Raw genomic sequence first — 11,974 nt, forward strand, 5'->3', positions numbered from 1 at the left:
TGTGTGTGCGTGCGTGCGTGTGTGTGCACGTGCGTGTGTGCATATGTGTGTGTGTGTGTGTGTGTGTGTGTGTGTGTCTGTGTGTGTGTGTGTGTGTGTGTGTGTGTGTGTGTGTGTGTGTGTGTGCGTGCGTGTGCGCGTGCGTGTGTGCATATGTGTGTGTGTGTGTGTGTGTGTGTGTGTGTGTGTGTGTGTGTGTGTGTGTGTGTGTGTGTGTGTGCGTGCGTGTGCGCGTGCGTGTGTGCATATGTGTGTGTGTGTGTGTGTGTGTGTGTGTGTGTGTGTGTTCTCCACCCAAAGCCCCACACAGGAGTCAATATTTAGGTCAGAAATGTTCCCATTCTCTGTCTTTATCACACTGTATCTAAGCTTCCTTGTTGGCAGTGTGTTGGCAGTGTGTTGGCAGTGTGTTGGCAGTGTGTTGGCAGTGTGTTGGCAGTGTGTTGGCTGTGTGTTGGCAGTGTGTTGGCAGTGTGTTGGCTGTGTGTTGGCTGTGTGTTGGCAGTGTGTTGGCTGTGTGTTGGCAGTGTGTTGGCAGTGTGTTGGCTGTGTGTTGGCAGTGTCAGCTTCCTTCATCCTGGTACCATCCTGGTACCATCATTCAGGATGAGTGTGTTTGTTGATCATGACCATTGTCTGATAAAGGAAGAGAGGGGAAGGTTTATTTCACATATACAGTGTCTAGTCAGAGTCTACACACCCCATGCACACCCTTCACATTTTGCTGCCTTAAAATTATATCTATTTTGTCCTACCGATCTGCTCCACATTTTAAAAGTGAAAGAAAATGATTGAAAATGTTCAAAATGATGGTAATTAGGTTGACGACTCTAGTGGGTTGGGGTTAGGGTTAGGGTTAGGGGTTTTAGAGTTAGGGTCAGGGTCAGGTTTGGGGTTTTAGAGTTAGGGTCAGGGTCAGGTTTGGGGTTTTAGGGTTAGGGTTAGGGTCAGGGCCAGGTTTGGGGTTTTAGAGTTAGGGTTAGGGTTAGGGTCAGGTTTGGGGTTTTAGAGTTAGGGTTAGGGTTAGGGTCAGGTTTGGGGTTTTAGGGTTAGGGTCAGGGTCAGGTTTGGGGTTTTAGAGTTAGGGTTAGGGTTAGGGTCAGGTTTGGGGTTTTAGAGTTAGGGTTAGGGTCAGGGTCAGGTTATAGGGTTAGGGTTAGGGTCAGGTTTGGGGTTTTAGGGTTAGGGTTAGGGTCAGGTTCAGGTTTTAGGGTTAGGGTTAGGGTCAGGTTTGGGGGGTTTTAGGGTTAGGGTTAGGGTCAGGGTCAGGTTTGGGGTTTTAGGGTTAGGGTTAGGGTCAGGGTCAGGTTTGGGGTTTTAGAGTTAGGGTTAGGGTTAGGGTCAGGTTTGGGGTTTTAGAGTTAGGGTTAGGGTCAGGTTCAGGTTTGGGGTTTTAGAGTTAGGGTTAGGATTAGGGTCAGGTTTGGGGTTTTAGAATTAGGGTTAGGGTCAGGGTCAGGTTTGGGGTTTTAGAGTTAGGGTTGGGGTCAGGGTCAGGTTTGGGGTTTTAGGGTTAGGGTTAGGGTCAGGGTCAGGTTTGGGGTTTTAGGGTTAGGGTTAGGGTTAGGGTCAGGTTTGGGGTTTTAGGGTTAGGGTTGGGGTTAGGTTTGGGGTTTTAGAGTTAGGGTTAGGGTCAGGGTCAGGTTTGGGGTTTTAGGGTTAGGGTCAGGGTCAGGTTTGGGGTTTTAGGGTTAGGGTTAGGGTCAGGGTCAGGTTTGGGGTTTTAGGGTTAGGGTTAGGGTTAGGTTTGGGGTTTTAGAGTTAGGGTTAGGGTCAGGGTCAGGTTTGGGGTTTTAGGGTTAGGGTCAGGGTCAGGTTTGGGGTTTTAGAGTTAGGGTTAGGGTCATTTTTGGGGTTTTAGAGTTAGGGTTGGGGTCAGGTTTGGGGTTTTAGAGTTAGGGTTAGGGTCAGGGTCAGGTTTGGGGTTTTAGAGTTAGGGTTAGGGTCAGGGCCAGGTTTGGGGTTTTAGAGTTAGGGTTAGGGTCAGGGCCAGGTTTGGGGTTTTAGAGTTAGGGTTAGGGTCAGGGCCAGGTTTGGGGTTTTAGAGTTAGGGTTAGGGTCAGGTTCAGGTTTTGGTTTTAGAGTTAGGGTTAGGGTCAGGTTCAGGTTTTGGTTTTAGAGTTAGGGTTAGGGTCAGGTTTGGGGTTTTAGAGTTAGGGTTAGGGTCAGGTTCAGGTTTGGGGTTTTAGAGTTAGGGTTAGGGTCAGGGTCAGGTTTGGGGTTTTAGAGTTAGGGTTAGGGTCAGGGTCAGGTTTGGGGTTTTAGAGTTAGGGTTAGGGTCAGGGTCAGGTTTGGGGTTTTAGAGTTAGGGTTAGGGTCAGGTTCAGGTTTGGGGTTTTAGAGTTAGGGTTAGGGTCAGGGTCAGGTTTGGGGTTTTAGAGTTAGGGTTAGGGTTAGGGTCAGGTTTGGGGTTTTAGAGTTAGGGTTAGGGTTAGGGTCAGGTTTGGGGTTTTAGAGTTAGGGTTAGGGTTAGGGTCAGGTTTGGGGTTTTAGAGTTAGGGTTAGGGTTAGGGTCAGGTTTGGGGTTTTAGAGTTAGGGTTAGGGTTAGGGTCAGGTTTGGGGTTTTAGAGTTAGGGTTAGGGTTAGGGTCAGGTTTGGGGTTTTAGAGTTAGGGTTAGGGTTAGGGTCAGGTTTGGGGTTTTAGAGTTAGGGTTAGGGTTAGGGTTAGGGGGTTTCTTGTTTGCATCTCTCATCTGACTGACAGAGCCAGAAGGAGCAGTATTATTTTGGGACACCAAGCTTATAACATGTTGTCCTGACAACAACCCAGGTAAGATAAAGGAACACTTTTCATTTAAGGAAAAAGTCAAATCCAGAAGAAGGATGTTTTTCTTGTCATCCTTCCATTAAAGGTAAAAGGGAAATTCAGATGAAGTAAGTTCAGATTTGATCTGTAAACTCATCCATAACAAACAAGTTATGTGTGTTCAAGGCTAGGCTAAGAATGTCTTACATTACACTCATTCACACACACCAGACAAACGCATGAACCCCCCCCCCCTCAGACGTTTTCTTGAGAAGACTGATTTCCAGGATATCACATGGTCCCACACACACACATCATTTTTTTATTCTGCTCTAAACAGTGGGAGGAATATGTTGTGAATAATTAAGCGTTAATTAGACATTATGTTTTAATGGCAATGCATCTGGTCTGGGAGATGACAACATCTTGGCCATGTTCTGTTATAATCTCCACCCGGCACAGCCAGAAGAGGACTGGCCACCCCTCATAGCCTGGTTCCTCTCCACCCGGCACAGCCAGAAGAGGACTGGCCACCCCTCATAGCCTGGTTCCTCTCTAGGTCTCTTCCTAGGTTTTGGCCTTTCTAGGGAGTTTTTCCTAGCCACCGTGCTTCTACATCTGCATTGCTTGCTGTTTGGGGTTTTGGTTGGGTTCCTGTACAGCACTTTGAGATATCAGCTGATTTGATTTGATTTGGTCATAAACTAGTCATGCTGTTCCTCTGTGAGACTAGCTGGTCATTAACTAGTCATGTTGTTCCCCTGTGAGACTAGCTAGTCATTAACTAGTCATGTTGTTCCCCTGTGAGACTAGCTAGTCATTAACTAGTCATGTTGTTCCTCTGTGATACTAGGTAGTCATTAACTAGTCATGTTGTTCCTCTGTGAGACTAGGTAGTCATTAACTAGTCATGTTGTTCCTCTGTGAGACTAGCTAGTCATTAACTAGTCATGTTGTTCCTCTGTGAGACTAGCTAGTCATTAACTAGTCATGGTGTTCCTCTGTGAGACTAGCTAGTCATTAACTAGTCATGTTGTTCCTCTGTGAGACTAGGTAGTCATTAACTAGTCATGTTGTTCCTCTGTGAGACTAGCTAGTCATTAACTAGTCATGTTGTTCCTCTGTGAGACTAGCTAGTCATTAACTAGTCATGCTGTTCCTCTGTGAGACTAGCTAGTCATTAACTAGTCATGTTGTTCCTCTGTGAGACTAGCTAGTCATTAACTAGTCATGTTGTTCCTCTGTGAGACTAGCTAGTCATTAACTAGTCATGTTGTTCCTCTGTGAGACTAGCTAGTCATTAACTAGTCATGTTGTTCCTCTGTGGGACTAGCTAGTCATTAACTAGTCATGTTGTTCCTCTGTGAGACTAGCTAGTCATTAACTAGTCATGTTGTTCCTCTGTGAGACTAGGTAGTCATTAACTAGTCATGTGGTTCCTCTGTGAGACTAGCTAGTCATTAACTAGTCATGTTGTTCCTCTGTGAGACTAGCTAGTCATTAACTAGTCATGTTGTTCCTCTGTGAGACTAGCTAGTCATTAACTAGTCATGTTGTTCCTCTGTGAGACTAGCTAGTCATTAACTAGTCATGTTGTTCCTCTGTGAGACTAGCTAGTCATTAACTAGTCATGCTGTTCCTCTGTGAGACTAGCTAGTCATTAACTAGTCATGTTGTTCCTCTGTGAGACTAGCTAGTCATTAACTAGTCATGTTGTTCCTCTGTGAGACTAGCTAGTCATTAACTAGTCATGTTGTTCCTCTGTGAGACTAGCTAGTCATTAACTAGTCATGTTGTTCCTCTGTGAGACTAGCTAGTCATTAACTAGTCATGTTTTTCCTCTGTGAGACTAGCTAGTCATTAACTAGTCATGTTGTTCCCCTGTGAGACTAGCTAGCCATTAACTAGTCATGTTGTTCCTCTGTGAGACTAGGTAGTCATTAACTAGTCATGTTGTTCCTCTGTGAGACTAGGTAGTCATTAACTAGTCATGTTGTTCCCCTGTGAGACTAGCTAGTCAATAACTAGTCATGTTGTTCCCCTGTGAGACTAGCTAGTCATTAACTAGTCATGTTGTTCCTCTGTGAGACTAGCTAGTCATTAACTAGTCATGTTGTTCCCCTGTGAGACTAGCTAGTCATTAACAAGTCATGTTGTTTCTCTGTGAGACTAGCTAGTCATTAACTAGTCATGTTGTTCCTCTGTGAGACTAGCTAGTCATTAACTAGTCATGTTGTTCCTCTGTGAGACTAGCTAGTCATTAACTAGTCATGTTGTTCCTCTGTGAGACTAGCTAGTCATTAACTAGTCATGTTGTTCCTCTGTGAGACTAGCTAGTCATTAACTAGTCATGTTGTTCCTCTGTGAGACTAGGTAGTCATTAACTAGTCATGTTGTTCCTCTGTGAGACTAGCTTGTCATGAACTAGTCATGTTGTTCCTCTGTGAGACTAGCTAGTCATTAACTAGTCATGTTGTTCCTCTGTGAGACTAGGTAGTCATTAACTAGTCATGTTGTTCCTCTGTGAGACTAGGTAGTCATTAACTAGTCATGTTGTTCCTCTGTGAGACTAGGTAGTCATTAACTAGTCATGTTGTTCCTCTGTGAGACTAGCTAGTCATTAACTAGTCATGTTGTTCCTCTGTGAGACTAGCTAGTCATTAACTAGTCATGTTGTTCCCCTGTGAGACTAGGTAGTCATTAACTAGTCATGTTGTTCCTCTGTGAGACTAGCTAGTCATTAACTAGTCATGTTGTTCCCCTGTGAGACTAGCTAGTCATTAACTAGTCATGTTGTTCCCCTGTTTTCAATCACCCAACTGCATGACTACCTGTAGGTGTTTTGTCTGGACACCAAATGGTAAAATATAAGGTGGTTGTTACCACAGTGGGCTGGTATTACATGGTTGGTAGATGCTTCTCCATGCTACTGCGTTGTTACCACAGTGGCCTGGTATTACATGGTTGGTAGATGCTTCTCCATGCTACTGCGTTGTTACCACAGTGGGCTGGTATTACATGGTCGGTAGATGCTTCTCCATGCTACTGCGTTGTTACCACAGTGGCCTGGTATTACATGGTTGGTAGATGCTTCTCCATGCTACTGCGTTGTTACCACAGTGGCCTGGTATTACATGGTTGGTAGATGCTTCTCCATGCTACTGCGTTGTTACCACAGTGGGCTGGTATTACATGGTTGGTAGATGCTTCTCCATGCTACTGCGTTGTTACCACAGTGGCCTGGTATTACATGGTTGGTAGATGCTTCTCCATGCTACTGCGTTGTTACCACAGTGGCCTGGTATTACATGGTCGGTAGATGCTTCTCCATGCTGCTGCGTTGTTACCACAGTGGCCTGGTATTACATGGTCGGTAGATGCTTCTCCATGCTACTGCGTTGTTACCACAGTGGCCTGGTATTACATGGTTGGTAGATGCTTCTCCATGCTACTGCGTTGTTACCACAGTGGCCTGGTATTACATGGTTGGTAGATGCTTCTCCATGCTACTGCGTTGTTACCACAGTGGCCTGGTATTACATGGTTGGTAGATGCTTCTCCATGCTACTGCTTTGTTACCACAGTGGCCTGGTATTACATGGTCGGTAGATGCTTCTCCATACTACTGCGTTGTTACCACAGTGGCCTGGTATTACATGGTTGGTAGATGCTTCTCCATGCTACTGCGTTGTTACCACAGTGGCCTGGTATTATTATTATTGTTGTTAAACTCAGGTAGGCCACAGTAACAGCAGAGTAAATGTTTTGTTTGTTGTTAAAGCTCAGATAGGCCACAGTAACAGCAGAGTAAATGTTTTGTTTGTTGTTAAAGCTCAGATAGGCCACAGTAACAGCAGAGTAAATGTTTTGTTTGTTGTTAAAGCTCAGATAGGCCACAGTAACAGCAGAGTAAATGTTTTGTTTGTTGTTAAAGCTCAGATAGGCCACAGTAACAGCAGAGTAAATGTTTTGTTTGTTGTTAAAGCTCAGATAGGCCACAGTAACAGCAGAGTAAATGTTTTGTTTGTTGTTAAAGCTCAGATAGGCCACAGTAACAGCAGAGTAAATGTTTTGTTTGTTTTTAAAGCTCAGATAGGCCACAGTAACAGCAGAGTAAATGTTTTGTTTGTTTTTAAAGCTCAGATAGGCCACAGTAACAGCAGAGTAAATGTTTTGTTTGTTGTTAAAGCTCAGATAGGCCACAGTAACAGCAGAGTAAATGTTTTGTTTGTTGTTAAAGCTCAGATTGGCCACAGTAACAGCAGAGTAAATGTTTTGTTTGTTGTTAAAGCTCAGATAGGCCACAGTAACAGCAGAGTAAATGTTTTGTTTGTTGTTAAAGCTCAGATTGGCCACAGTAACAGCAGAGTAAATGTTTTGTTTGTTTTTAAAGCTCAGATAGGCCACAGGAACAGCAGAGTAAATGTTTTGTTTGTTGTTAAAGCTCAGATAGGCCACAGTAACAGCAGAGTAAATGTTTTGTTTGTTTTTAAAGCTCAGATAGGCCACAGTAACAGCAGAGTAAATGTTTTGTTTGTTGTTAAAGCTCAGATAGGCCACAGTAACAGCAGAGTAAATGTTTTGTTTGTTGTTAAAGCTCAGATAGGCCACAGGAACAGCAGAGTAAATTACACCCTCAGGAATAGAACGAGACAAAGAGAGGGGAGAGTAGAGAGTAGAGATGGAGAGAGAGAGAGAGAGCGAGAGAGAGAAAGAAAGAGGGTGATTAAGTGAGGGAGAGAGCGAGAGACAGAGAGAGAGCAGTGAAATGAGTCAGAGAGGGAGAGAAAGAGGTTGAGAGTGAGACAGAGCAAGAAAGAGAGAGAGAGAGAGAAAACGAGGGAGCTAGAGAGATGAGTCACATCTACAACAGCCAGTCGGTCACCATGGTAAAATAGGGCTGGCTGCATCAAAGCAACACATCATCAGTGTCAGGAAGAAGAGATAGCTACCACCCAACACTCTCCCCTCTGTCCTGTCCTCCTCCTCTCCTCCTCCTCTGTCCTCTCCTTTTCCTCCTCTCCTCCTCTCCTCCTCTGTTCTCTCCTCTGTTCTCTCCTCTCCTCTGTCCTGTCCTCCTCCTCTCCTCCTCCTCCTCCTCTGTCCTCTCCTTTCCTCCTTCTCCTCCTCTCCTCTCCTCCTCCTCTGTTCTCTCCCCTCCTCCTCTCCTCCTCTCCTCCTCCTCTCCTCCACAGTGGCATGAAGACAAGCTAGCTTCTGCCCAATCAACTGGTTTTTACACTCAACAACTGTGGGGTTTGTATAGTTGTGTCCCCAATGGCACCATATTTCCTATATAGTGCACAACTTTTAACCAGAGCTCTATGGGTCCTGTTCTAAACATTTACATTTTACATTTTAGTCATTTAGCAGACGCTCTTATCCAGAGCGACTTACAGTAGTGAATGCACACATATATTTTTTTTGTACTGGCCCCCCGTGGGAATTGAACCCACAACCCTGGCGTTGCACACACCATGCTGGCGTTGCAAACACCATGCTCTACCAACTGAGCCACAGGGAAGACACTAAAGTAGTGCCCTATATAGGGAATAGGGTTCTATAAAAGTAGTTCCCTATATAGGGAATAGGGTGCTATTTGGGATACACATTATAGGTACACCTTATAATGGATTTGGCTCAACGGTTTAAGAGCTATTAAATACTTTGTATTTATGCACTTAAAATGGCCACTATGATGCAGCAGTCTGTCTGGAGAGGAGAGTCTCTGGGTATTGGTTTGTGAGAAGGGGGAGAGAGAGGGAGGGGAAGGGGAGGGAGGGAAAGAGGAGGAGAGGGAGAGAGAGAGATAGAGGGAGGGAGAGAGAGAGAGGGAGTGTGAAGGAGGGGTAGAGAGAGAGAGAAAGAGAGAGAGAGAGACGGAGATAGAGGGGGAAGAGGGAAGAGGGAAAGATAGAGGAAGGGAGGGAGATATATATAGAAAGAGGGAGAGAGACAGGGTTTGAAGAGAGAGAGAGAGAGAGAGAGAGAGAGAGAGAGGGTATATAAAACAGTCCTAATGATAATTGACACTGAGGGATATGCTTGGCTGAATGTGATGCTGGAGAGACACACAAATAGACGACATCAAATAAAAGAGAACAAGAAGACGCCAAGTGGAAAAAAAGAGGGAGGGAGGGAGGGAGGGAGGGAGGGGAGGGAGGGAGGGTTGAGGAAAGGAGCCCTTTAGGGCATGGAATCATGACAGGGCGAAGAGGTCCGAAATAGAGCAAGAGAGAGAGACAGAGAGAGAGAGAGAGAGAGATAGAGTTTTGACTTCGATGTCTTACTTCAGTCAGACATCCTCATTGCACTAAAAACACCACATTTACACGCTCCCCGCACCAACAATTTACAAACATACATCGATAGGGTGAGATAAAAATACAGAGAATGAAAGAGAGAGCGAGAGAGAGAGAGAGAGAGAGAGGGGGGGGGAAATAAAGAGAGAGAGAGAGAGAGAGAGAGAGAGAGAGAGGAAAAAAAAAGAGAGAGAGGGAGGGAGGGAGGGAGGGAGGGAGGGAGGGAGGGAGGGAGGGAGGGGAGGGAGGGAGGGAGGGAGGGAGGAAAAAAAAAGAGAGAGAGAGAGAGAGAGGGAGGGAGGGGAGGGAGGGAGGGAGGGGTAGAGAGAGAAAGAGAGAGAGAGGAGAGAGAGAAAAGACAGAGAGAGAGAAAGAGAATTTAAAGAGAGAGAGAGAGAGAGAGAGAGAGAGAGAGAGAGAGAGGGAGGGAGGGAGGGAGGGAGGGAGGGAGGGAGGGAGGGAGGGAGGGAGGGAGGGAGGGAGGGAGGGAGGGAGGGAGGGGTAGAGAGAGAAAGAGAGAGAGAGGAGAGAGAGAAAAGACAGAGAGAGAGAAAGAGAATTTAAAGAGAGAGAGAGAGAGAGAGAGAGAGAGAGAGAGAGAGAGCGAAAGAGCCTGGCTGTTCTTTAGAGATGTAGATATCTTTGATCACATATGACTGCATGCAAGAGGAGCAGCTGCAATTATGCAAATAAAATGTTGATTATAAATTACAGTCACAACGCATAACAGCTGGAATTATAACCAGGGAAGAAAATACTTTCTGTCTGTACAGTTTGGTCCCTGTAAGAGCCCATGTCAGTTCATTTGTAGTGGCTAGCTAGTTAATTGCATTAGCTGTGTGTGTGTGTGTGTGTGTGTGTGTGTGTGTGTGTGTGTGTGTGTGTGTGTGTGTGTGTGTGTGTGTGTGTGTGTGTGTGTGTGTGTGTGTGTGTGTTGGCGTTTGCCTATGAATAAATCAAGTCATTTGAAATAAACAAGAACGCTACATTTGGCCAATAACATCATGCTAAAAAAAGCCTCACACTCTGGTTTGGAACAAGCCTCACTCTGGTTTGGAACAAGCCTCACACTCTGGTTTGGAACAAACCTCACTCTGGTTTGGAACAAGCCTCACACTGGTTTGGAACAAGCCTCACTCTGGTTTGGAACAAGCCTCACTCTGGTTTGGAGCAAGCCTCACTCGGGTTTGGAACAAGGCTCACTCTGGTTTGGAACAAGGCTCACTCTGGTTTGGAACAAGCCTCACTCTGGTTTGGAACAAGCCTCACTCTGGTTTGGAACAAGCCTCACTCTGGTCTGGAACAAGCCTCACTCTGGTTTGGAACAAGCCTCACTCTGGTTTGGAACAAGCCTCACTCTGGTTTGGAACAAGCCTCACTCTGGTTTGGAACAAGCCTTACTCTGGTTTGGAACAAGCCTCACACTGGTTTGGAACAAGCCTCACTCTGGTTTGGAACAAGCCTCACTCTGGTTTGGAACATGCCGGCCTACCCAGTACATCTCTAGGATTGTGTCATAACATATCCTCTGCGTCAAACATATTGTACCCTATTCCCTGTATAGTGCACTACTTTTGACCAGGCTAGTGCACCCTATTCCCTGTAATAGTGCACTACTTTTGACCCAGAGCCTTATGGTTAAATGTAGTGCACTATGTTGGGAATAGGGGGGCATTTGGGATACAATCATAATTCAATCAAATCAATCAAATGTATATTTATAAATCTCCTTTTTTTTACATCAGCTAATATCACAAAGTGCTGTACAGAAACCAGCCTAAAACCCCAAACAGCAAGCAATGCAGATGTAAAATCACCTAATAATATCCTCTGTGTGAATTAATAGGCAATAAAACCTAGCCTATAATCTCATTTGTACTGTCACGCCTACTTATTGCAGCGATTGTTCGTTTTCCCCAGCCATCGATAATATCAGGCCAATCTAACCAGATAATAATCACATGGCTTTGACATAATATAATACAGACAGTCAGACAGAGTCACAGTATGTTGTCATCACAGAGGACAATAACTGTAGATAGGGACCAATCAGATTATCGGGGCTCCATTCAATCAGGTTCATCCGACAGCCGATACCCCCCCGTCATCACTGCTGTTTAGACGGTGGCTGTTTGTGGAACCGCGTCGGAGCTGTCAAATCCACAAGCGGTTCCTGGCGTTATACCTAAAGTGGACATGTCCATTGGCTGCAGGAGTGGCGTCAGCAGGAATCCTATAGAGCCTTTGTTTACACGTTGGAACACTGGAAGGTGTGGTGTCATCTACACCTCCATTACACTCATGATTATCCTCGTTATCTTTCTTTAATGATTTTTAACATATTTCAACGTTATTATTTATCTTTTAGCCTTATACTTTCTCATTATGAACTTCTAACGGTAGTGGGGGGGGGGTGTTGCCAGAAGAGCAGCTGCTCACCGATTGGATAATCTCCAAAGTCAGTTACAGCTCAGACACCCCCAAAACTCCAGCTATGCGGGTTTGGGATATCGTGGGTTAACTAGATCTGACTGAGATCCAATCAATCAATCAAATGTATTTATAAAGCCCTTTTTACATCAGCTGATGTCACAAAGTGCTTATACAGACACCCAGCCTAAAACCCCCCAAACAGCAAGCAATGCAGGTGTAGAAGCACGGTGGCTAGGAAAAACTCCCTAGAAAGGCCAGAACGTAGGAAGAAACCTAGAGAGGAACCAGGCTATGAGGGGTGGCCAGTCCTCTTCTGGCTGTGCTGGGTGGAGAGGAACCAGGCTATGATGGGTGGCCAGTCCTCTTCTGGCTGTACCAGGTGGAGAGGAACCAGGCTATGAGGGGTGGCCAGTCCTCTTCTGGCTGTGCTGGGTGGAGATTATAACAGAACATGGCCAAGATGTTTTAACATTCATAGATGAACAGCAGGGT

Source organism: Salmo trutta, unplaced genomic scaffold (genome assembly GCF_901001165.1).
Source record: "Salmo trutta unplaced genomic scaffold, fSalTru1.1, whole genome shotgun sequence".
In the NCBI taxonomy this organism is placed as follows: domain Eukaryota; kingdom Metazoa; phylum Chordata; class Actinopteri; order Salmoniformes; family Salmonidae; genus Salmo; species Salmo trutta.